A 24,017-nucleotide genomic window follows, 5' to 3' on the forward strand; every position below is an offset into this window, starting at 1 on the left:
AGTGCCCTGTGAAGTCTTCTTCTTGAAAGTGTTTTTTTATTATTAGGTGGAGCGAGGGTAGCCCCTGTCAGCTCTCTCTTGTGGACAAGATAGCCGTATAAGGTGAGAAAAGGCCTCAGGATGGAGATAGCAGTCCCCATATCGACGGAGTATGATAGTGTGCAACGTGCCAGCCCAGTTCAGGTGTACAGTGAGTCCATCAGAATACCAGAATTGTGATCCTCACTAGAAAATTCGCTAGGAGTTCTAGAATGAATGCCCTGATATACGATGATGACATTTCCAACTAAGAGTGGGAGGATCCAAAACAGCGAAGCCCGACTAAGAGGAAAAGTAAGTGACTAACATAGTATTCTCGTTACCTTAAAGGACTTTAGGACCCTAATAACAGATTAGTGGATATTTAAGATACTAAGAGATATATACATGTATAAAAATATATACGTAATGTAGAGAGAGATAAATTAGATAATAATAGAAATTTGACAAGTATAACTTTGTAATTAGTGAAAGGAGCTAAAGAAGAAGAAAAGGGTGTTAATGATAGTAGTGGCTTTGATTAATAATAAAACATATGTTATGTTATAAGCAAAGGAGATAAAGGGAATATTTGTCATAAGTTATTTCCTGGAAAATGTAGGTATGACTAGCATTTTGGAAGGGGAGGGTAAAGTCCTAAACCAGTGTATACGGTAAGAATTATGGAGCATGTAAGGAAATTTATGGATCAAGTGCAAGGAAGAAACTATAACAGTTTGCTGTACTAATATAGTTTGTGTTGTAAAGGAAAAGATAACATTAATAGAGTATAACCAATGTACGTAATTGTATATATATAACTAATACTAAGTAGACAAAGTTGAATATTAATAGTACATGCCTCAGTTTGTTCATTTTTTTTTTATGTTGTATATATATGTAAATAAACTGTTATATTATATATTTGTGTGTGTAGTTTGTCATCCTGGAACACCCAGCTTTTCCGAAGGGAATTATAATTAATCGAGAAGTTCCCTCGAATTTGGAATTCTCCTAGGAAGTAAAAGTCAGATGCGTAAGTGGGGGAATTAAGAATAAAGTGGATAAACATTAAAAGGGAACAAAACGAAATAAAAATAAATAAAAAGGAAATATATAAATCTTCATCATCCGTTATTCCACCCCCCACAATTCACAATGAACGTAATTGTGGCCTTTAGGAAATTCTACCCATGTAGAATTATTCATCTAATGCAGTCTAGTGTTGGTAATAACCAAATCGAAACTAAAATTAAACCATTTACATTATACTCAAGTGTTGCTAATTATTACTACGTGGAAGATAATTCTAGCAAAGATAAACTTTTGCAAATTCATCTAGGCTAGGATCATCAACCCCAGGCTTCTGGGAACAGTCTTCGGAATTGATTACCTGTCGGAAATCATTTGTCCGCGCAGTATCCCTCTTTTCAGAGATGTCCCTGGAAAGTTGGCTCACAAGAATTACCAATCCTCACGTATTTGAGAACTTTTCCAGGTCAACGTTCTGCACATTACTTAACGAGCTCTCTCAAAATGGCCAACGATGACATTCCCTTATCACTACTATCGCTACATCAGTGTGTATGTGAGTAGGACGACTTGGATGGACTAACCGCATAACACACTTTGCTTTCAAAATCAACAAAAGAGATAGGGATCGTCCATTTTACTACTTTGTTCTAACCTTCGTCATCTAAGGCTCCATTCTACGTGACTTGCCAAATTGTAATAACGACTTTAATAAATCCGCTTTTCTACACGCTTCCAGTCCCATCTTCCGCTGCAGTATTCACGTAATTTAGTTAAATTCGTGTTTTTGTATATAAAAAAACAAAAAAAAAGTACAATTAGCCACCTTACAATCCTCATTTTTTTTTTTAAATGTGCCCGATTTAAAAAAAAAAAAAACCTAAAATATTAAGAAGCCAAATGACACTCGTATCAAAGGAAAAGAGGGGTTACATTTCCCTCTTTATAAGATGCTTAAAGGATCTCTTTGTAGCCAGCAGGATTTAAACCGTTTTAGATAGTGCAATGGATCGTATAACTCACAGCAAAAAACAAACTTACCTTTCAACGAGATGCCCTGGTGTCGCACTACTTTCAAACAGATGACCTCTCCAAGAGATTAACTGCCCACTTCTTCAAAAGGGAATGATCGCTATGACAGCCTCTTTCAAGCCTGAGTGGTCTCCACTAGATCGCAGGTGGCATCTAGTGACAGCACGCTGACTACCATGCGGTGTACGAAAATCAGTTTCGTAGTTGTAACAATGGACAAAAAATGGACAAAAAAATGGAAACATAAACCCAAAATTACTAATACGGTGTTGGCCACCACGTGAGTCCAGTGCAACCTGTGTAAGTAGTGGCATAGAGTCTACCAGTATCTGAAATAAGCAGGAGGGATACGACACCATTCGTCCACAAGACAACGTAATCAATTACTGCTTATTCGATGGAGCTAGAAAACGCTGCCTGGGACGTTGTTCCAGAAGTTTAGATTTTATATCGGATTTAGATCTGGTGACTGCGATGTTTGAAGAGTTCAGTCTCACGATCCTCAAACCACTGGGTGACTACCTGCGGATTGGAGAGTTCACTTTGAAAGACAGTTCTATCTTCATGAAATAAATGCTTGAGCATTGCATGAAGACGATCACTCAAGACTGTTTAAATAGCGATTGGCCATGCCACGAGAAAGCACTCCACGCCATTACAGAACCGCCAAAAACCTTAACAGTAGAAAACAAGCAATCAGAATTGCAAGCTTCCTTCGGTTGGCGACACACGTGCACCGTCCACTTGCCGCAAACAAAGCGTAGGAGTATTCGTCGGACCATATCATATTCCTCCACTGCTCAAGAGTCCACTGCTTGTGCTCTTTGCACCACTGGACACGACGACGTGCGTTATTAGCACGATGAGTGGCTTTTGAAGTGAAACTCAGCCGTAATATCCAGCGGTGTGGAGTCCTCGACGCAATGTTGTTAACGAAACTGGCGTTGAAATCCGTGCACAACTAACTGATCAGCTGTTCCTTGCCGATTTCGCACTATTGCACAAACGTCCCGATACTGGAGGGTGCAGTTTCGCTCACTGTTGCCTCGCACACAACCTTAGAAACTGTTCCTAGTGAAACATTAGAGAGTTCAACTGTCTCAGTAACCGAAGCTCCTGCCAAACGGCTCCACAAATCATGCCCCCTTGCCGAATCACTAAGTCTTATCTTGACGACATAGTAGCAATAATTACATGCAGTTATGCCGGGTTTTCTTTTATAGACATGGCGCTAAGCATGCTGGTATGTCATTTGTATGTTTCATGCTTTCGTCAGTGTCACATGAACACCGCTGTTTAGCATAAACTTAACGCTTTCTGCAAACCTTCATATTTCCATTTTTTTTTTTTTTTTGTCCATTACCTGTCGCTAAAACTATCTGTTGAAAGCAGTGCAACACCAGGGCAGTCCGTTACAAAGGCAAGTTTGTTCTGCTTAAAGACCATCGCATTATCCAGGCAGTTAAATCTTATTCTCCCCTCAAGTAAAAATAGACGAAAGGACAAGGAAGGATAATTACTGCCTTAATCATTATAAATGTTTACAAGGGTAAATAAGTTCAGTTGTTTGTGCTCATTTTCACCGAAACGTGTTCCTCTAAAAGTACCTACTAGGTATATATCCCTCTCTCAAATCCTGCAATTTCTAAAATCCAGAACCCGGATTTCAAGTTGAAAACAATATAAAATATTTTCCAATTTGCTATTCATTATTTTTATTTTATTAGTTAATAATAATCAATCGTATCTCTGATTTGGTAATAAAATACTTTTTGATGAGTCAGCTCTGTTCAAAGATATTTTAGTATATGCGCTAGTAAATTTTAAAAGTTAGTACTATAATATTAAGTTTAGTATTATTATTATTATTATTATCCGTTTATTTCCATAAGGAAACCACCCCGGGACGGCAAAGTGCCAGGAGGGTGCAAGTACATATCAGGGTACGAGATACTACGTGCAGTGGGTTACATATACTGAACACGTAGTCTCGTCCCGAAATATTATATACACATTCTATGTTTAATATATACGGTATTTACACATTAATGATTCTGTACATACATTATACAACTCATATTTTTACAATTCACTAATAATTCCATCTATAACTTACATATTTACATAACTGTTACAGAAGGTATATTTTTCCAGTCAACAAATTATTATTGTTCCTAAAGCAGAAGGCTTCACTTTTCTTCACAATTCTTTGGTACTTTGCAGCCGATTCATATTTCGGTAAGTCTGTACGAATCCTGGAAGATCTCTTTCCGGTATGTTGCATCCTCACACAGTTTTTCGGCATCTATGTGCAGAGAGTTAAATATTTTCGCTGCATTTGATGGGAAGAATCTTTGTAGGTTACTAAGATTGTTCAGGACTGAACGCAGTGGATTATTTAGTTCTCCGCAACGTCTAGCAGTGGCACGCGGTTTAACTAGAATATTATCCAGGACTGGAGCATCTACTCTGCCTGTGAGCATTTGTGCGAGAGTGTGTATGTTCCTGTTAATTGTCCGCTGCATCCAGGGTGTGATGTTAAGGTTTGAGTAGAGAATGGCCCTTGAGATAGTAAAAGGGTGGCCAGCAACTCTGTTAAGCCATCGCAAGAACCAGTACTCGATCCCAAGGACGGACTTATAATGTGAATCTGGAGCTGAAGACCAGATTTGCGAGGCATACATTGCAATTGGCAGGACACACATTAAAATGTACTTGGTCGCTAGTTGAGGATCCCTAATTCCTACCAGTTCCTGTCTAGTAGCCCATAAAGCGGCGAATATTTTTGTCTTCATATGGGCGAAGTGTTGAGCAAAGGTGAGTCTGTCATCCCACTTAAGACCCAGGTCCAGGTGAGAGTGCACTTTTTCCACACTAGTCCCGTTCACAGAGATCGAGATGTCATTTTTATTCTGCTTGTAAGTTATGGTCATTTGGGCAGACTTCTGTGCATTAATACGGAGCCCGATGCAATCCAGGTAGCTCCAGGTATTCCAATGCATATGCATATGCAAAGCAGTAAATTTACTTTTAACGGCACTGAAGCTTCATCTAACAGCCTCTGCCCTCGTGGGTAGCAGAGTTCGTAGAATCACAGTCTTCCCCATACCGGATGTAAAAGACCTCAGTTCGAGTCCTGTCGATGACATCAGGAATTTTTATGGGTCTTTTTCACAACTGGCTGAGTTAATCGGTCTCAGGCGAGGGTATGATGGTTTTTCCTCACGCAAACTCGGGTTTTTCATCCAGCAAACAGAAAATCGACCACGAAACACGCTCAATTTACAGACAATATACACGGAACAATATGGCCTTAATTTCTGACGCTCCTAAAACCCTATTACAACAACTGTAGCCTCTAGTGAAGAGAACTTTAGAAACTCTTCCACTCGTTGATGGGAATCAACCCTTCTTTTCTCCAAATTTAAATGGTGTACTATGGCCTAAGTACGCAATATAAAAAAAAAAAAAAAAAAAGGGAATGACAAGAACAAGTTTTATTACTAAAGTTATAAACAACGCTATTTTGGAGAATAAAAAGATTGGTATAAAGCATTATGTTGAATTGTGGCAATAGTTCTAAAATTAATAATTTTTGTAATTGCTGCATTTCTACTTAATTATTTTCAATGGTTTTGAAAATTAATGAAAATATAATGCAAGATATGTATAAAAAAATTTTTGGGTTTCTATTTATCCAATTTTTTAATTAAATTTATAATGGCTTGAAAAATGAATTTCCGAAATGACAATGCCTTAACATACTTTCCTTTGAGATAAACGCCCACTGATTTATTTTGCTTCTAATGTTGGGAAGTGAGGCGGCATTTCTCTTTGACAGGTTTAATGAAGTAGGTGCCTTAGATTAGTAATTAAATAAAGCAAGGTTGCAACTTTCTCTGCTAGTTTGTATCCGCAACAAGTGTCAGTAATTAATCGCGTTGTCTATCAATAAATTTAATAACTGACCGGATTACAGCAATTCATTTATATGGTTGTCAGGTATGAACACTGTTTATTCAAAATTTTAATTAAATTAAAGAAAGTTATGTAATACTTAAGTGTGACTATAAATAAACAGTAATAAAAACAGCCATGTGTAGTACAGTACAGTACTTGGAATGAAGAAAGTTTTAGTGGCAATATTCAAAGGCAATTCACGATGGAGAGTCATTCAGTAAATCGCAAAATTAGGGAGGAAAAAAGTAAGCAAGCAGGAAACGATTCTGCTCTGAACGCAGCATTTATGTTTCAACATAATTAACATAAACTCTTATACACTTGTCTCAACACTATATGAAATTCTGGTTTCAGCCAAGGATCTACTAGATCGAAGTTGAAACCAAAAGCTGAACAAAATGGAGTTTTTCCTAATCTTTTGGCAATTACACTTATATTTACCTATTAATAACATGCAATTCTATTTTGTTTGAAACCGTGATCCATCAGACTACCTGTTTGATGTAGTGAGTCCTGCAGAGTCCACGTTCATTAGTGGTTCTTCCTCTTCAGCCTCGAAATAACACAATGGCACAAGTTTATCTTCTTTACGCCATTACACAGACCGTTTCGACTGCCAAGACAACTATCGGACCACTGCGGTAAGGGACTCATGTTTTTGTATTAATCTAATCTCCCCTCATTAGGATTTGAAGTCAAGACAAACTCAGATTTTCCGCTTCGCTGTGTTACTGTTTATAGGTTTGCACAGCATTATATAAAGTGAGCGGCAGCGGAGATAGCAGACGATAAGTACCGTTGGAATTTGATTATTTCGACCGCATGACCGCTTGAAATAATCAAAAAGAACAGCTGAATATCTTTTGCCCATAGTTCCGGATGACTCTGTCGGCTGCTAAGAATATTGTATAAGTTGGTGCAGTAATAGTAGGAAGAGAACCTCGGTTCACGAATTTCATCTGACTTCCATTATTTTTGAACTTTATTTCCTGAATCCATACGACGAGACACCATTAAAAATAAATAAAACAAAATCTAGGAAAATTGAACGCAAAGGGACAACTTTCAACGTATACCTGTATTAATTTACAACATACTTTTATGCCATTTTCAAGGACCAAACGAATTCAGAACGATTTTAAAAAATTCTTATAACAACTCTGATAATGAATTTGATTTAAATAACTAATTTTAATTATTCTGATAATTTCATCCTTTTTCTTACAAAAAGCAATTCTCTTTAAACAAAAAGCTAATTGTGTTCGTTAGAACAGTGGTGCATAAGATTTTAGGTCACGCCCCCTTTTTCATTCCTGTATTCGTTGTGTCCCCAATTTCTTCATTTTTATCCGTTTTAGAATAACCCAAAACTCTGTAATTGCGAGAAAAAGAAAACAGCAAACTAGCTTTCTGCCACCCACCACCCATTCTAGTGTCTTACGTTTTCTTCTTGAGGCTGCCTCGAACTCTTTGCATTTTAAGGCGTTAAACGCTCAGTCCTCTCTAGTGTATACATTTATACTACTAATCACGTGGTATTAAAGAACGTGAGGGAGAGAGAAAAGGAGCGGCCTGTAAAATCTGCATTCGTAGGAGATACACAAATATTCGATGCACAGATATGACGATAGTTTTCTAGAAAGAGAAATCTCGTATCAGATAAGCGCATTGCATCAATAACTCTTGTATATTTTGAAAATTTAATAAGATACACAATTGGGATGCATCCAAAGGCGTATCTCCTTTTCCACAAAAGGTCAGTGTACGGTGGGTGACACCAGGTCTTTTGAGCTTTGACCTACAGCTAACATGAGTGGCGATCAGCCGAGTTTGTTCGAAAGAAGAAGAAGGAAAGAGCCTTTACAATCACGTTCTGCCACAGCTGGAACGTACCTGGACTCGTTTTACCGGTCTTTGATCAAAGAATACATAGTCTTTTGCGCTGTTCTAATTAGAAATCATGCAGATTACCTTTTTACTTTAAGAATATATCATTATCATTTTAATTTCAAATAGACTTCTGATGTAATGGCGACCTCTGATGTTGAATGAACATGAAATATGCTTTCTGATATTATATAAGAACATTTGATTACAGAACATGGCATGCCACTAAATAAAACGACTGACTTGCTCATATGTTATTCAAAAGACATTACAACTTATAATTCAAGTCTTTTGAAGAACTAATTATTCTTCAAAATGCATTAATTTTTAATGTCTTTTGAATTTCTGAATAATTTAATAATTAAATAAATAGAATTAATTAAATATTAATATCTAAATAATTTAATAACTAATTCTTAACATTTACCAACCCCACATCCGAAAATATTTTGGAATGCAGGCGAATTTTCAAAAATATTTTATTATAAAATTAAGATAAAATTATTGCTGATCAATAAAAAGAGAGCAGACAGTTAACTAAAAATACGGAGCGGAGGGGATTTGGAAAGTTCTTGGCCTGAGGTGAAGCGGTGGTTTTGCAGCGTTGAAAACGTCTGTGTTTAATGTGTAACACTTCAAATAGTAACCCACCAAGTTTCATGCAGTTTCAATTACGCTTTTTTTTTTTTTTAATTACATGTACAAGTCCTGAAGTCAAGAAGTTGTGTGAATGAAGAAAGATGAACAAAATCAGTAACCATGCGCTCATCCAATATTTGGGGAAAAAGGAACTAACACCAAAGGCAATTCATAAGGATATGGTTACAACATTGGGGAGGATCCTCCTTTTTATTCCATGGTTAAGAAGTTGGCAACGGAATTTAAACGAGGGAGGGAGAGCCTGGAAGGTGATCTACGCTGTGGAAAACCTGAAATGTCCCTCACTCCAGAAGTTGTTCACAATGTACATAATCTGGTGATGAGTTATCAACGAGTGACAACTCAGTGCATTGCCAGTGTCTTGGGCATTTCATCTGAACTCGTGTACCTTATAATAGCAGAGGTTCTCGCTGCGAAAAAGGTGTCAGCACGATCGGTCCCAAAGTTGTTGAGAGCAGATCAAAAACGCTCACGAAATGGAGTGTTGCTACCTGATTACCATCAGAAAGGCCAGACAGTCACAAGGACATATTACACATACCCTGTGAGGCGTTTGCATAACAACGGCAAACAAACGCCGAAGAAAAATAAGCAAAGGAGTTTTGAACAACGCACGTGTTCACAAGTCTGTCGTTGCCATGACTGCACTGCAAGAGTATGACTTTGAAATCTTGGACCAGCCCTCCATATTCAGCAGATCTAGCACCATTGGACTTTCACCTGTTTCCTAATTTGAAAACAATACCTGGCTGGCATCCACTTTCCCAACGACAGGGACGTCATTGCTGCAGTGGATGCATTCCTAGAGATCCAACAGAAAACTTTCTTCGCAGCTGGAATCAACGCATTGCAGCATCGATGGCAAAAGTATATTGACTCCAAAGGGGACTGTATTGAAAAGTAACATGGTATTAGACTCCTCAAACACTTCATACTCAGGCCACAAACTTTTCAAACGCACCTCATAATTATAACACCACACATTTTTGGATAGCACTTGATTTTATTTTAATTAGATTATTGGCAAAATCTTTCGCTAGAATGCCTTATGTTGTAAAACTTTAAGCTTCTTGGTAGACATTATTTTGTGTATCGATTTCTTTGAGGAAGGTTTAAGTCTACATAGTTACTACAAAATTACGCAAAATTATGCAAAATGTGTTATCATCGATCAAAATCCTCATACCCTTTCTTGAAATTACTCAAGAAAATGAAACAAAGAAGGTCACGAAACACTGGTTTGGGTAGATAAATTCTAACTCTATCAAATCACTAACCCTGTGATTCGGTTGGTAACTGTCATTGTAAGTGACAGATGGACTTTGCAGGTACCGAAGTTGAGGGAGCTTACCGTCGAATTTGGGGGGGTAAAAAATTTACGAGCTGTTTTCAATCCATTGCCAGTGAAAATTCTTGGACAAGGTATTTCGTATCGCCCCATCCTGTTTTTTTTTTTTTTTTTTTCCAGTAATAGGCAATTCAACCACAGAATACACAAGTCGCACAAACAAATACACTTTGGGAGTTAACAATGAGCGTAAAAGGCCTAAGTGTTGGTAATTCTCCGTACGGATTAGCGCCATAGTCGAGTGCTAAAATACGGTGATGTTACTGAATTCACTACCTTGCAAACTCCTCTGACTGTATATTATTGTGCCGGAGTAACAGAAAATGAAGCTGGATAAATCATAAAGAACGCTCAATGCCTTTCGCAGTGCCTATGATATGGAGAGAGCCTTCAAATCATATAACGGACTATTATTTTTGTATGGTACTACCTTTGCAGCAGAGGATTTCCAAGAAGAAAAAGTGCACCTTAAGCTATACCATCTGCTATTCGACCGGTACCCCACGGAGAAGGATTTCCTGTTCGTGCGTCACCAACTAAATATGTTTCAGAATCTAATGAAGAGTCAGGTGATGGCTAAAATAAATCATAATCCCCCACATCAACAGATCATGATTTTATTTCCAATTTCCTCTCTGCAGAGCCACACAAAATTACGCAAAATGAATTTAATGCCAAAAAATAAAGCAGCACTTCCAGGCTCAGGACTACAACAGTGGAATCTCCTTCGAGAAAAGGAGTTTCTCCACCAAAAGAATTTAACCCAGTTTTTTTTTAAAATAGAAAATAATCTTCTTGCTTACACTGACATCAATGGTTTCATGGACTCACTTAATATTTACCACAACCCTCAAGACTGGAGACTCTTCATAGATTCTTCTAAATTAAATTTAAAAGCAGTGCTACGGGTGGTACTTAATGGCAACGCACTACCATCAATTCCAATAGGTCATGCAGTTCATATGAAAGAATCTTTAATAAATAATACAGGGACCTTGACCTCTTTATAGGAAGGCTTCTTATCCAACTCTCCTAGTCCATCACGTAAAACAATTAAAATACAATGATAAAATATATATACTACATTTTAATGTGTTTCACAATGACAGCACGATAGCGATTTAATAGCCTGGAATCACCGTTGAGGCCCCAACCCAACTTCAAAATTATTAACCGCAACGTTACTATCAGTATGGAAAAACATTTTGTCAAAAAAAAAAATAGTTTAAAAACGAATAGTTTATAAATTTTATCATTGTATTTTAATTGTTTTACGTGATGGACTAGGAGAGTTGGATAAGAAGTATTCCTATAGAAAGAGATCAAGGTAAATCCTTGTATTATTTATTAAATGTTACAAAATATAGGAAATATTGAGCATATAAAGCTCTTATTGCACTAAATATGAAAGAATCATACGATAACAAGAAGCTTCTTATTGAATCCATCAACTTCAAGGAGTACAAATAGCAGATTTGAGGTGACTTAAAAGTTATTGCCATCTTGTTAAGAATGCAGCCAGGAAATATAAAATTTTGTTGTTTTCTTTGAAAATGAAACAGTAGAGCACAGTCTTCTTATTACACAAGAAAAGACTGGCCTTCAAGGCACTCGATCCAGGGATAAAAAATATCCATTACAGTCCACTAGTTGAGCCTCCCCTGCACATAAAATTGGGACTTATGAAACAATTTGTTAAGGCCATGGATCAAGATGGACCAGTTTTCAAATACCCCAAGAAAAAATTCCAAGACTTAGTGAGGTAAAAATAAAGGAAGGCGTGTTCATTGGCCCACAGATATGGGACCGTCTCAAGGACGAACACTTAGACCAGATCGTTCATGGTGATGAGAACGCGGACTGGGATGCTTTCAAACTTATACTAAAAACTATCTGGGAAACAACAAGGCAGATAACTATAAACAGCTTGTGAGAAACCCTCTGTCATCATACCCTAAATTAGGCTGCAACATATCATTAAAAATACACTTCCTTCACTCCCATTTGGATTTTTTCCCGAAAAACTGTAGCGCATTAAGTGATGAGCATAGTAAGAGATTCCATCACGACATCTCGGCAATGGAGAAGGAAACAAAGGAAAATGGAATTTTACAATACTAGTTGATTATTGCTAGACTGTGACAAGAGATGCCCCAGATAAAAGGTACAAACCACACGCGAAGAAGAAACGTAAATGTGAATCATGTGATTTTATGTATTTTGCTGATCCATGTGATTTGATATTTTTTTTAATAACTAAAAATGTATCAATTCTTATTATTTTAAACTGCTTCATAAAGTTTTTATAATATAACATGTTTTTCAGTACCAGATATATTACAGCAGTACGGTAGATGTTCTTTATTTATCCCGTTTTAGACCTACGTAGCGTATTCTATAGAATATAAAAGACAATATGTATTTTCAAAACTTGTGAAATATAATATTTTAATGCTCACTTCTAAACTCCGCACATGCAAAAGAAAAAAAAAATACTTTTCTCAATGAAACAAAATAATATTGAAAATTCGTTGACCATGTTATCATCCGCACGATGAGAGGCAAAGGAATTTATGGTAATACTGCGTTCTAAAATGATCAGCAAAGAAGCTCATAGCATTGTTCCCTTTGAATACTTTTTTTATTTCATATTTGGACAAAACTGGTATAAACTGTGAACATGTTCTTAAAAAGCATACAGAACTGGAATTTTCCATGTGGCTTATCAAACTGTATAATATGGATTATTATATAAGGAAATGTTTACAAATTACGTAATGCTATTTTTAAAATTTTGAAAACTAGCCTCCCTTCCGTAATTGCCTAACTCCTCCATTATTAACAGATTCCCCCTTTGAGATACATAATCTGTAAATTGTCCCTCAACGAATTTACTTCCATCTCCTTTCCTGTATGGATTGAAATTTTAGATTTGTTGAATTCGTTTTAATTTAGCTAAATTCTTGCTTTTGTAAATTTTTGATTTCAAGTTGAATCAATAATAAAATATTGTTATTAAAATAAAAAATATATTTTTTGTCAATTTTTATTCAATTTTTTATTGATCGATAATAATTACTCATATTTCTAATTTGGTAATGAAATATTTTCGAAAATTGGACTGTTTAGAATGGTTGTTGATAAATATTAAGAGTTAGTATTCTTTCAATGAACTGAAAGCAGTGATTATACCTAACCCCGGAGCTACTCTGCGTTCTGTGATTATCGTTTTTTTCTGATACTTAGGACCACAAAGCAGGTCACAGAATTCCGGGCACTCTGCCAGGGAGGTCGGTTATTAGCCAACAAGCAATATGGCAAACATAAACATATCTAAAATATTTACATACTTTTGATCTAATTTTTGTTGCTTGTTATAACAAAAATAAAGGAGACGTTTTAACATTCACTCTCTATTCCAAGCCTCCTCATTCACTTTCTTCTTTTTTTTTTCAAAAGAATCAAAAGTTAGTAAGAGTAATACCTATTTACAATTGGATTTGACCACGCATAACAAACGACAACTACACGCACGAAACTCACGTAACTGACATTCTACATTACGACTCTAAATTGCTTGTGATGTTCTTCATTGAGTCAACTACCACGCTAGAACAGTGAGTGGCTGAATTGCACAAGTTGGTGACAAAAGCGATTATTCAATTTGCGCAAGTTCGTAATTAAAAATTAATCTATTTAACTGTGGTACGTATTGGGTATTGTTCAAAACTAAAGGCATCATTTAAATAAGCAGTAAACTCATGAAGAAAGCAAACGAAGTTTGCAATGAAACCTTGAGTAAATTCCTGTAGTCAGAGGCCTAAAAAGGCCAAAAAATACAGAATGTCTATTTAATTCTGGTTATTATCATAAACGCAGTCAAGTAATTCTGTTTTGGTAACTCAATCATATATCATAAACTCAATCAAATGTCATAAACACAATAAAAGTTCTCAAATTACTACAGATTTTTTAGTCAATCAACAAGAAATTGCTTTTTTGGGGAGGAGTTACTGTTCCAGATACTTCGATCTGCAGGAAGTCTAAGTATATCATATATCAAGAATTTAATATGCAACATCTATGCATACTATGTAGATGTTTCATCTCTGTAATAACTTAGAATGACTACTTCATTTATGAATGAAGTTTATAATACTTCATTTATAATACTACTTCAGAGAGACCTAGATAGACTTCAAGAATGGTCAGAAAAATGACAGCTGTGCTTTAATCCAACAAAGTGTAAGGTATTACACCTGGGAAACAGTAATCCCAAAAAAACTTATTCACTTGGTGGAGTTCAACTAAACCCAGTACTGGAGGAAAGGGACTTGGGTGTTACGATACGGTCAGACATGAAATTCTCTGAGCATTGTAAACAGGTTGCAAGGAAGGCCCATGGTGTTCTATCGATGATCTATCGAACTTTTGCAAGTAGAGATAGGGACGTGATAATCCCATTATATAAGGCTTATGTTAGACCACACTTGGAATACTGTGTTCAAGTATGGAGACCGCACCTAAAGAAAGACATCGAGCTTCTTGAAAGGGTGCAAAGAAGGGTAACTCGCCTGGTGAGATCGGCAAAAGGGCGTCCTTATGAAGAAAGACTTCGAATATGTGGGTTGCAGAGTTTGGAAACTAGACACCTTAGAGGAGATTTGATTGAGGTGTTTAAGGCTGTGAGAGGCATCAGTAAAATGAATGAGGACAAAATTTTCAAGATTATAAATGATGCTAGAACTACTAGGGGACATAAATTCAAGTTACGGGGGGAAATGTTTAGATTGGACTGCAGGAAGTTTTATTTTAGCCAGCGAGTTATAAATTACTGGAATAAGTTGCCTTCATGGGTAGCGGAGGCTGATAGTTTGGGGAAATTCAAAGGTCATCTAGATAGTACTTTCGGGTAAGGGAAGCGCATAGGATGATAGGTTTAATTTCCTTTTTATTTATATTTTATTTATTTTTTTTATTTATTAATTATTATTATTTAGTTATTTATTTTATTTATTTATTTTTTTTTGTTTTTATCATTGTTTTGTTCGGATTTTTTTTTTTTTTTTTTTTTTTTGGCTGGTGCAGCATAAGCCATAGGCTTTCTTGCACCATGCGGCTGTTACTAATACTAATACTAATACTAGTCATTTCTAAGTTATTGCTACATACCACACGGTTGGTTGTTGTAGGATTTTAGGCAAATCAGCAACTCAGGCCATGCTGCGCTGTATATAATATGTTTGTAAATTGCGTGTGTTCTTTACTCGATTTGCCGTTTGCTGGAGGGTAAACCATGCTGCCCTCTCCTGAGATCGACTAACTTAACCATAGCAGTTTTTCGCGGGATTCGAACTTAAGTCTTTTCCGCCCAGTGTGGGGAGGACAGTGATTATACAAACTGTGATACCCACGAAGGCCACATTACCACACCAATAATTTATTATTTTATCCTAAAGGATAAAATAATGATAAGTGTAGGCCTGTTACATTTAAAACACTGGGTTCCATAATGACATGTACAGGACCAGGTCTAAGCCAATGCGACGGTTGCCACAATTTCTACTAGCCCCACGCTCGTAATAAAAGAATAAGGAATTAAATTTTAAGTTTTATGTTGTTGTTGTTATTTGGTTTTTAGGAGCATTAGCAACTACGTTTTCTGGCTTCGAACATAAAATGCACGGCCCTGTTACGAAGAAAAAATTTCACCTGATCTTCCTATCTATCTCTATATTAATACACATTTGTATACATAATATGAAAACGATTAGATTTTGCTTTATGCTTTAAAAATCTGTTGTTTAAATTTATAGTTTGCACTGGTCTTGCGCACATAAGGGGATGCCATGAGTATCTACTGACATTCAGAAGTATATACATATACAGACACATAACTGGGTTTCCTTCAAAGATGCTTAGCTTTTAGGACACTCGAAATAAACTGGGGTATCTTAAATATGTAATAAGAAAGAGAATGAAAGCACAAAAGAACAAATTATACAAGAAAGCAATTGTTACTCAGTTATGCACACTACGATAAGCGAGTTTTATACTTGTACCTATTTATTTTGTCTTCTAATTGGAGTGTTAATTGTTCACAATTATCAATTCAGCTTTAAAACTTTTAAGAAAGAAACAGGTTAATTGCAGAGATATACTTATCGTAAAAAAAAAAGTTGTTCGGCACAAGAAATAATGAGACACCAAAAAAAACAATCATTACATGAATCACAATTAACAGCATATAACAACCAACAAGAATCCTAAACGGTCGCGACTCGAAATTTTACAAAGAAACAGATATAAACAAATTTGTAGGTGAGTACCATAGGTTGTCTGGATAAGTGACTCAATATTTTTAAATTATTGTAGCTTCCTTATTTTTAACCAATTTCGATAAATATAAAGTTAAATGATTTATTGTTCCTTGGGCTTTACAAAGTTAATGTTAATTTCTTTTACAGGTGAATCATGCCTCCAGTTTTGAATGTGAAAGAGAGCCAAAATCGCAGCCTGCTACGCCGTTTGGGTATCCGTTATAAAAGTTCAAAAGGTGGAGGACTGAAGGTGGAATCCATACAACATTCGACGCAAAAACAATAAAAATTGCCATCAGAAGTTAATGACAATAGGCTGTGTCACCGATAGGAAGAACTGGAAAGCCATCAATCTTGCGGACTCCAGACAACAATGCGATAGTGACTCTGAGATGTTCTCAAGGAACCCACAGAAATCAATGCATGAACAAGTTCGTGAAAGTGGACTCTCCCTTTATGTAGTTGCTAACGTCCTCAGGAAAGAACTGTCTTTCAAACCATGGAAGCAACGTTACGTTCAGCAATTGTTTCCTGATGATCGCAGCAGAAGGATGGAATTTTCTGAAATTACGTAGGGCTGGAACGGAGTAGTCAGAGCTGTTTGATAACGTTGTTATGAAACAGCTGGGCCACTATTAGGCAGTAGAAATCCGATAAGTGTTGAAAAGGCTCAAAGTAATCCAAAGGGAACTGTCTGACGTGGAATCACATCAAAAAAATCGTTGGACCTTTCATCTGAGAGACGCAATGAATGCCAAAAGATAAATATAAATAAATCTAAATTTTCTGTGTATACTCCGGGATGACCACACGGTCAGAAGAGTTCACAAGATAGAAAGAATACAAGAAAGAACACCGTATTTAGAAGTCACGGTCTTGAACGCAGGTAGCTCAAGGTCGATGGAGTACTCCGTAGCAAATGATGTCCATGAATGGCTGCAAAATTATTTCCTAGGGGATGGATTGAGAGGCATGGTATACATGAATGGCGTGACCGCAGCTCCGGATCTGACACCTTGTAATTTTTTTTTTTTTTTTTTGTATGGGCGGGCTAAGGAAGATAAAGCCACAATCTTAAACCAAGACCTTAAAAAACTTATAGGTTACAAGGTACAGTCACTCCCCGACTTACGTAAGGATTGCATTAAGCTAAACTCTACGCAAGTCGGAATTTCCCTAAATGCTCTTCCAGCACTCGCAACTATGCGCGCTGAATTTGATCGAAGCAAAAAATAAATGTTCGACGAATATGTAAATAGAATTATTTATTCAATTTTTTTTTCTCATGCGCAGGAAAAATTACAAAAGTGTACAAAATTACAATATTATAAAAATTATATTATTATATAATTTCAAAATTATAAAATTACAAAAAGGTAGAGGACACAGGCATAACGTCAGCAAGTTTTACCTTTCGAGCATCGCTGCCAGAATTAACTCTCCAGCGGATAAGCACGCCGCTGCGGAAGTTGAGGGCTATGGAGATTTAGAAGGGGTTTTTTCCAACACATCACAAAATTTCTCTGAAGCTGCAGAATCAGCACTGGCGACTTCACCGCATACTTTAATGTTTTGGGAACCAGTGCGATGCTTGAACCTATTAAACCACCCGTTGCTTGCCACGAACTTGGCTTGGGGTTCGCCATACTTATCCTTAATATCCTCATAAATACGTCTTGCTTTTGCTTGAATGGCCATTGGACTCAGGGGTACTAGCTTCCGAATATGATTTTTCATCCATATTATTAATAGCTTTTCCGTCTTCGATATAGCACTTAAACGCTATTTTGTGATCACTATTCATCTTAAACGCGTTGATCCTTTAACATATTCTTTTATACGCGCACTGTCCCTTAAAAGAGCGGTTACTGCATTTCGGCAATCCTTTAACGTTGGCAAATGACACAAACAAGCAACACAATGAAAATATACTATGCATAACAGTATTTTGTATATACAGTACATATTTAAATATACACAGTCAATATTACTTTTCATTAAAATTCTCATTATATCCATGTCGCAAGTTCTAGAATTCTCTTTGATTTCGAACCAGCCTTCATGTAATGTGTGCATTGCAAGGTGGGTAGAAAGACTAACACAGACGGGTTAGTTGTTTACAATGCATGTCATGAGGAAATTTCAGTTCTACATCTCTAAGGTAATTATGATATTAATGAGAGATATATCGCAGTATCAATTGAAATATAACTACTGCCTTTTTCTGTATTGAACTGTTAAGTGACAGTAATGTACAAGGTGCTTTTGCCTCTCCCTTTTTGTCATCTCATATCAAAAAGTTCATTTGAGAACTTTTTGATATGAGAGAATTAAGAATACATCATTTTCATTTGAGAAAGTTTGTGAAAATGCTGTATTCTTAATTCTGAGGTCAAAGTAATATGCTAGAAATTTAAGTTGCCATGACCTTAGCCGAGCGGTCAAGTAAAAGTGTGGAGTTACTCACACAGCGTAGGCGCCTCCGTAGCCAGGTGGGAAGGAGCAGCAGTGCATAGCACACGCTTCTTGATTAGACCGGGGTTCGAGCCCGTCACCACCAAATACGGAGGATGCGGAAAGGTCAGGGAATGACCACCGCATATCCCGGAGCAATATGGCCTTAGTTGCTAATGCTCCTAAAAACCAAATAACAAACAACAACAACAAACACACAGCGTGGTCGATTTCATGTGATACTACAAAACATGGTGACGTTCTTATACTCTTTGTCTTTGTGAACTGCAATCATTCTTGGAGTGTAATTAGAAAATGTTTATTTGGATCTAAAAGAGAAAGTCTATCATTACAATTTTTCCAAGTTCAAACCATTATCTGAAAGAAGATCCTTTAAGATGAGACTTATTAAAAGTTTAGATGATCTCCTAATGATAAGATTTAATGGCCTGCCACTTGAATTCTTGAGTCAATCACGAAATCGAAAGGATATAATCATGAAGATTATAATCTTTATTTTTGTTGTATCTAGCCATACAAAGCACTGCTTATCTTTCTTTTTCTTTACATTTTTTCTTTCTCTCTCTTTTTTTTTTTTTTTTCTATACAGTATTTAAAATAATCAGAATAAATTCGCGCGGTAGTACACAGGGTGGAAAAGGCCCCTCTTAGAATCCCCGTCCATGTGATACTACAAAATATGGCAATGTTCTTGTACTCTCCACCTTTATAAACTTCAATCGGTCTCGAACAGAAATTAGATATTCGGGTTTTTCATCCAGCAAAACAGAAATATTGACAAGGGAACACGTGTAATTTATAGACATGATACACTTAGGCAGATGAGTAAGTTCTCGGTGGTCCTAAATGACAATTTATTTATTTTTTCTTTAGATCGAAACTAAAGTTTGTCAGGTCGAAACGAAATTTTTGTTTCGACCTCATTTTTTTCTTTGCAGAACTAAATGAAGTGAAGTGTCATAATGGATAAAGTGAAATACAGATCAGCGATTCGGTTGGTCTTTCTGCAAGGGAAAACGCCCAAAACGATCCACGAAGAAATGGTGGCTGTTTATGAGAAGCTGCCCGGGTTACAGTGTTGTTGCACAAACGTCGAAGAACCTCAGCGCATGAAGAAGAAATCCTAGGAAACTCAGCAACTGCTGTTACAGAAAAGAGAATTGCAAAAGGCACTAACCCTGGAAGATCGCCGTATCAAAGAACTAGGCGCAAAGCTTCAAATTAGTGTGGGGTCTGTGGACAACGTCATCCATCAGCAGTTGAATATGAGTAAAGTGTCTGCTAGATGGGTTCCCATATAAAAAAGAAAAAGCAAGAGTGTTTTCACAGATAGTCACCATGGATGAAACTTTGATCCAACACTATGATCCCGAAACTAAACTAATGTCAAACAATGAAAGCATGCAGAATCGCCATCCCCCTAAAAGACAAATGTGCAACCAAGTTCTGGTAAGGTGATGCTGTCAGTATTTTGGGATAAGCATGGTGTAATGCTAATAGATTACCTTCAAAAGGAATGTACTCTGACAGCGAAGTATTGTTTCAATCTCCTCATAAAGCTGCATGCTGCTATAAAAGAAAAAAGACGGGGAAAGCTGTCAAAAGGTGTGCGCCTGCCCTGCGATAATTCCCCTGCGCATTCCTCGCATGTTGCAGTGAGGTGTGCCCACGAATGGGGTGTGGGTTTGAAATATTTCCCCGTCTTGCTTATTCCCCCGACCTTGCATCCTCGGATTTCTTCCTCTTTCCTGCCCTGAAGTCCTTTCTTAGTGCAAAACACTTTGCTGCTGATGATGAGATGATTTCTGTTGGAGAGTCGTAGTTTGAAGGACAGTCGGAGAACTTCTACAAAACTGACCTGCAGAAGTGTAATGCATGATGTTTGTTTAAACCTTCTATCACAACTACTTCTGGACGGATACAAATCTTATATATATGTAGACACGCATCTAGGATTGACCGAAAATATTTAAATTAAAGGACTTCACACATATAACAAATATTTCTTTCAGCAAAGAGTAATTTTGGAACCAATTTCCACTTAACTTTGTATGTGTATGTATGTTTTTAGATAAATAGGGGTGTGTGCGTGTGGGGCGTACGTTAAATAATAAAGAAACTAAGACTATGAGGCGTCAGTATTTTGTGTCTGCTTGTTTGCTAGACGAACAACCCGAGTTTCCGGGAGGGAAACAACGTGCAACCCTCGCCTAAGACCAACTAACTCAGACACATTGCGAAAAACACCCATAAAAATTACTTGCGTCATTGAAGGAATTCGAACTCAGGTCATTTCCAATCCGTGTTGAGGGTGGGGCAGTGGTCCCACAAATATGACAATAAAGTAATATTTATTTATTTTACCTGGTCTATTTTCAGTTTGATATATAAAAAATGAGAATTTCTGAGATAAAAAATTAAACATTCCTCGTACCAAATCCTGTCCTTTTGCACACCGTATGGGAAAAGGACTAGGCTGCGATGGCAAAAATCACACGGAATAGATTCTAAACTGCCATTAATATCATAATATAGTTCCTGCCTATGATTTTCACTAATTTGAAAATTTTTAGCTATGGAATTCAGCGTTAATATAAATAAAGGCAAACTGATGCAAGGAAGCTAAGCGAAGCATATTAATTACTAGCCTGTAGAAAAGTCACCGATAGTTTAATGTTTTTTTATGAGTATGTAGAAAAAAACTGAAAAAAAAGCCAAGATGTTAAAAAAGAAGTAAAGAAATTATTAAATTTTGAAATTCAAAGGTGACTTAACATCTATTTTATCATTAAATAGAAGAAGAAAAAAGACGATTGACTTAAGCCACAAAATATGCAAAAAATACTCAACTAATGGCAACACCTCACAACCATTTTTAATGTATAATAAACTGCTATTACTTATTACCGTGCCTGCTTGTATTTCCAAACTTTTTTTAAACTACAAAATTAAACTTTTTTTAAAGTTCAGTCTTAAAATATTAAAAACAGCAAAAATTTGTAATAGTAATTTATCCATAAAAGATAATCCGTCATTTGATATGGAATATCAAGTGAAATAATATCCTAAAAGAGCGTCAATCTGTTGCCAACTAAAGATGCAATGATTCTCTTCTGGAAAGCAGAAAACAGCTGACAACGTGACAGAAGTTTCTCTGCAGAAACCGATAAGTGGATACCACTCGAAATATGACACTGTTAGATAATATTGGTGTTTTTGTAGTAATTAATTCTTCCAAACGAAATTTAGAGCATACATTCCAAAACATCATATAACATGGGAGAAAACTTTGCTTTTAAATACGCTCTAATATTACACAAAAATGTAACTACCATTTAAAACCATTGTGATTAATCACAAAGAAATATATGAGATTAACAAACAGCTTAGATAGTTAACTATCAAAGCTGTTTGTTTTGAAACCTGTCTGAAATCTTGGCATCTGTATTTACCTAACAGTTACCAAGCAAACTGCGAATTAAGTCACAAACTGTGCACACGCACCAAACCAAATTCTATTCAAACTCGAAGTAATACAATATACCAGTGGTCATTGATGCGTAGCAAGTAGTGGATAGTGACCCAAACGCTTAAGAACCAGTCAAAGTACCACGAAGTTGACAAAACCTAGTTGTTATATAGAAACCCTTTCTTACCTCTATGTACCTGTCTCTCGGCCTCCTCTTCTTCATTCCAAATGCCCCCACTGCGTCCTTAGATACAGACATACGGCACGTTGACAACCTGCCACTCCATCCGTCGCTTGTTCGACTGCACGAACGACCCAAACGCTTCACTGCCACCTTCTGTTAGGACTGGGCCGCCACAGCAGCGCAGACCGTAGGCTCTAAGGCAACGGACACGGTCCATTTTCCCATGGGGTAGTGACGGTGGTAGTGATGTCGGTGACGTAAATTTGGAGTACAATAAAAGTGTGAGAGTCCGGTGTCAAGAGAAAGCTATCTCAGTAACCGACGCGTAATGCTATTGATTTTTTTTTTTTTTTTTTTGGTGACTAGGTAATGCCACTCTCACAAGAGCTATAGGACGTCAAAGGCACACCACTAATATCCGCCTCCCGAGAAATTACAATTAGACGCCCATTTGAATGAAATATTTAATTTGCTTTGGTTTGCGTTGGTGGGAGAAGTGGGAAATTGTATTTTAAGAATAATCTCCTTTAAGAAATAATAAACAAAATTCATATTTTGCTATAACCTGACTGACAATTCTATCTCTTTCCGATTTTTTTTTTTTTTTTCGCACGGAATTTTCAATTAATTTTACTTTATATTGAAATAAAATGTGAATTGTATAACAGGGCTTTGATTAAAACGAACTAGTGCAATCCGATTTCAAACACGTTTCGCCATATCTTCTCCCCGCCCTTCCTCACAAGCTTCATTAATGACTGGCATTTATATACAATCTCCCTCCCTTTCAGGACCATGCATTAGTTTCCTGGCGCCCGTGTGCATTGATTTAGTCCTCTTCTACCTTTTGCTATAACTAAATTATGTCCATTAAACAAGCGCTTTACATCCCTCCTATATGTTGGGATTAGGACCATGCAATGGTATCCATAGGTCCCGTTAAGGTTGGTCTGTAGCTCCTTATCTTTTATTATGACTACGTTGTAACCATTTAAGAAACCTTTACTCTCCCTTCTGCGTAGGAGCTCGGGTGCATCGTATCCGGTGCTCTTTTGCACCGCCCGATCGGGACTTGAGTACTGTACTTCGCATCCAATATCCCCATTACCATCTATTGTTTGTACGGTTCTGCTTCCTTTCTCAGAATATTTGGAGTCTCTTCCATGCCTACCGAAACTAAATATCCAATTAAACATAGGAACATGCAGGTTCTCCGTTTTTTTAAAATAAAAATGTGAATCTATAGCCCCTGACTGCTAAATACGGTTGATCTGCTAACCTGCACTGGACCAGTGTGGCAGATTATGGTCCATTCCTAATATAACTTGCTGAGGAGGCCTCCATCCTGCAGTGGATTGACAATGGTTATAGATTTATTTTAGTGACAAATGGGCCTGGAGTACTGGGGTCCATAGTTTAACAAATAGATATTTATTTAAAGTATACCCAGTATAAAATAAAATAAAATAAAATATTTCAGTAGCTTTCGGAACTCGTGTCCCTTTATCAACTGACAAATTTGAATACATTACAAGCAAAGTGTGGCACGTTACTCATTCGTCATTGTTGTAGCACGGACGTGTGCTGCCTTGCGCCAGTGATCATCCATCAATAAAACGGTTGTCTCCAGGA

The 24,017-nt window shown here is 36.8% G+C and overlaps 1 protein-coding gene across 2 annotated transcripts in view; it reads right to left on the minus strand.

Moving 5' to 3' along the window:
• LOC150077209 (uncharacterized) overlaps positions 1 to 22,534 on the minus strand; it is a 124,152-nt gene extending 101,618 nt beyond the window's left edge. Inside the window, exon 1 of one of the 2 annotated variants that reach the window (XM_090386922.1) lies at positions 22,389 to 22,534. The gene's annotated coding sequence lies outside the window, so the exon portion shown is untranslated. Of the gene's footprint in view, positions 1 to 2,091; positions 2,206 to 22,388 lie in introns of those variants that run through there. The other variant, XM_090386924.1, reaches the window with a different exon arrangement.
• Positions 22,535 to 24,017: the final 1,483 nt, after the last annotated feature.

The sequence above is a fragment of the Mastigoproctus giganteus genome, chromosome 12 (assembly GCF_048544385.1).
Source record: "Mastigoproctus giganteus isolate SK-2022 chromosome 12, ASM4854438v1, whole genome shotgun sequence".
Classification (NCBI taxonomy): domain Eukaryota; kingdom Metazoa; phylum Arthropoda; class Arachnida; order Uropygi; family Thelyphonidae; genus Mastigoproctus; species Mastigoproctus giganteus.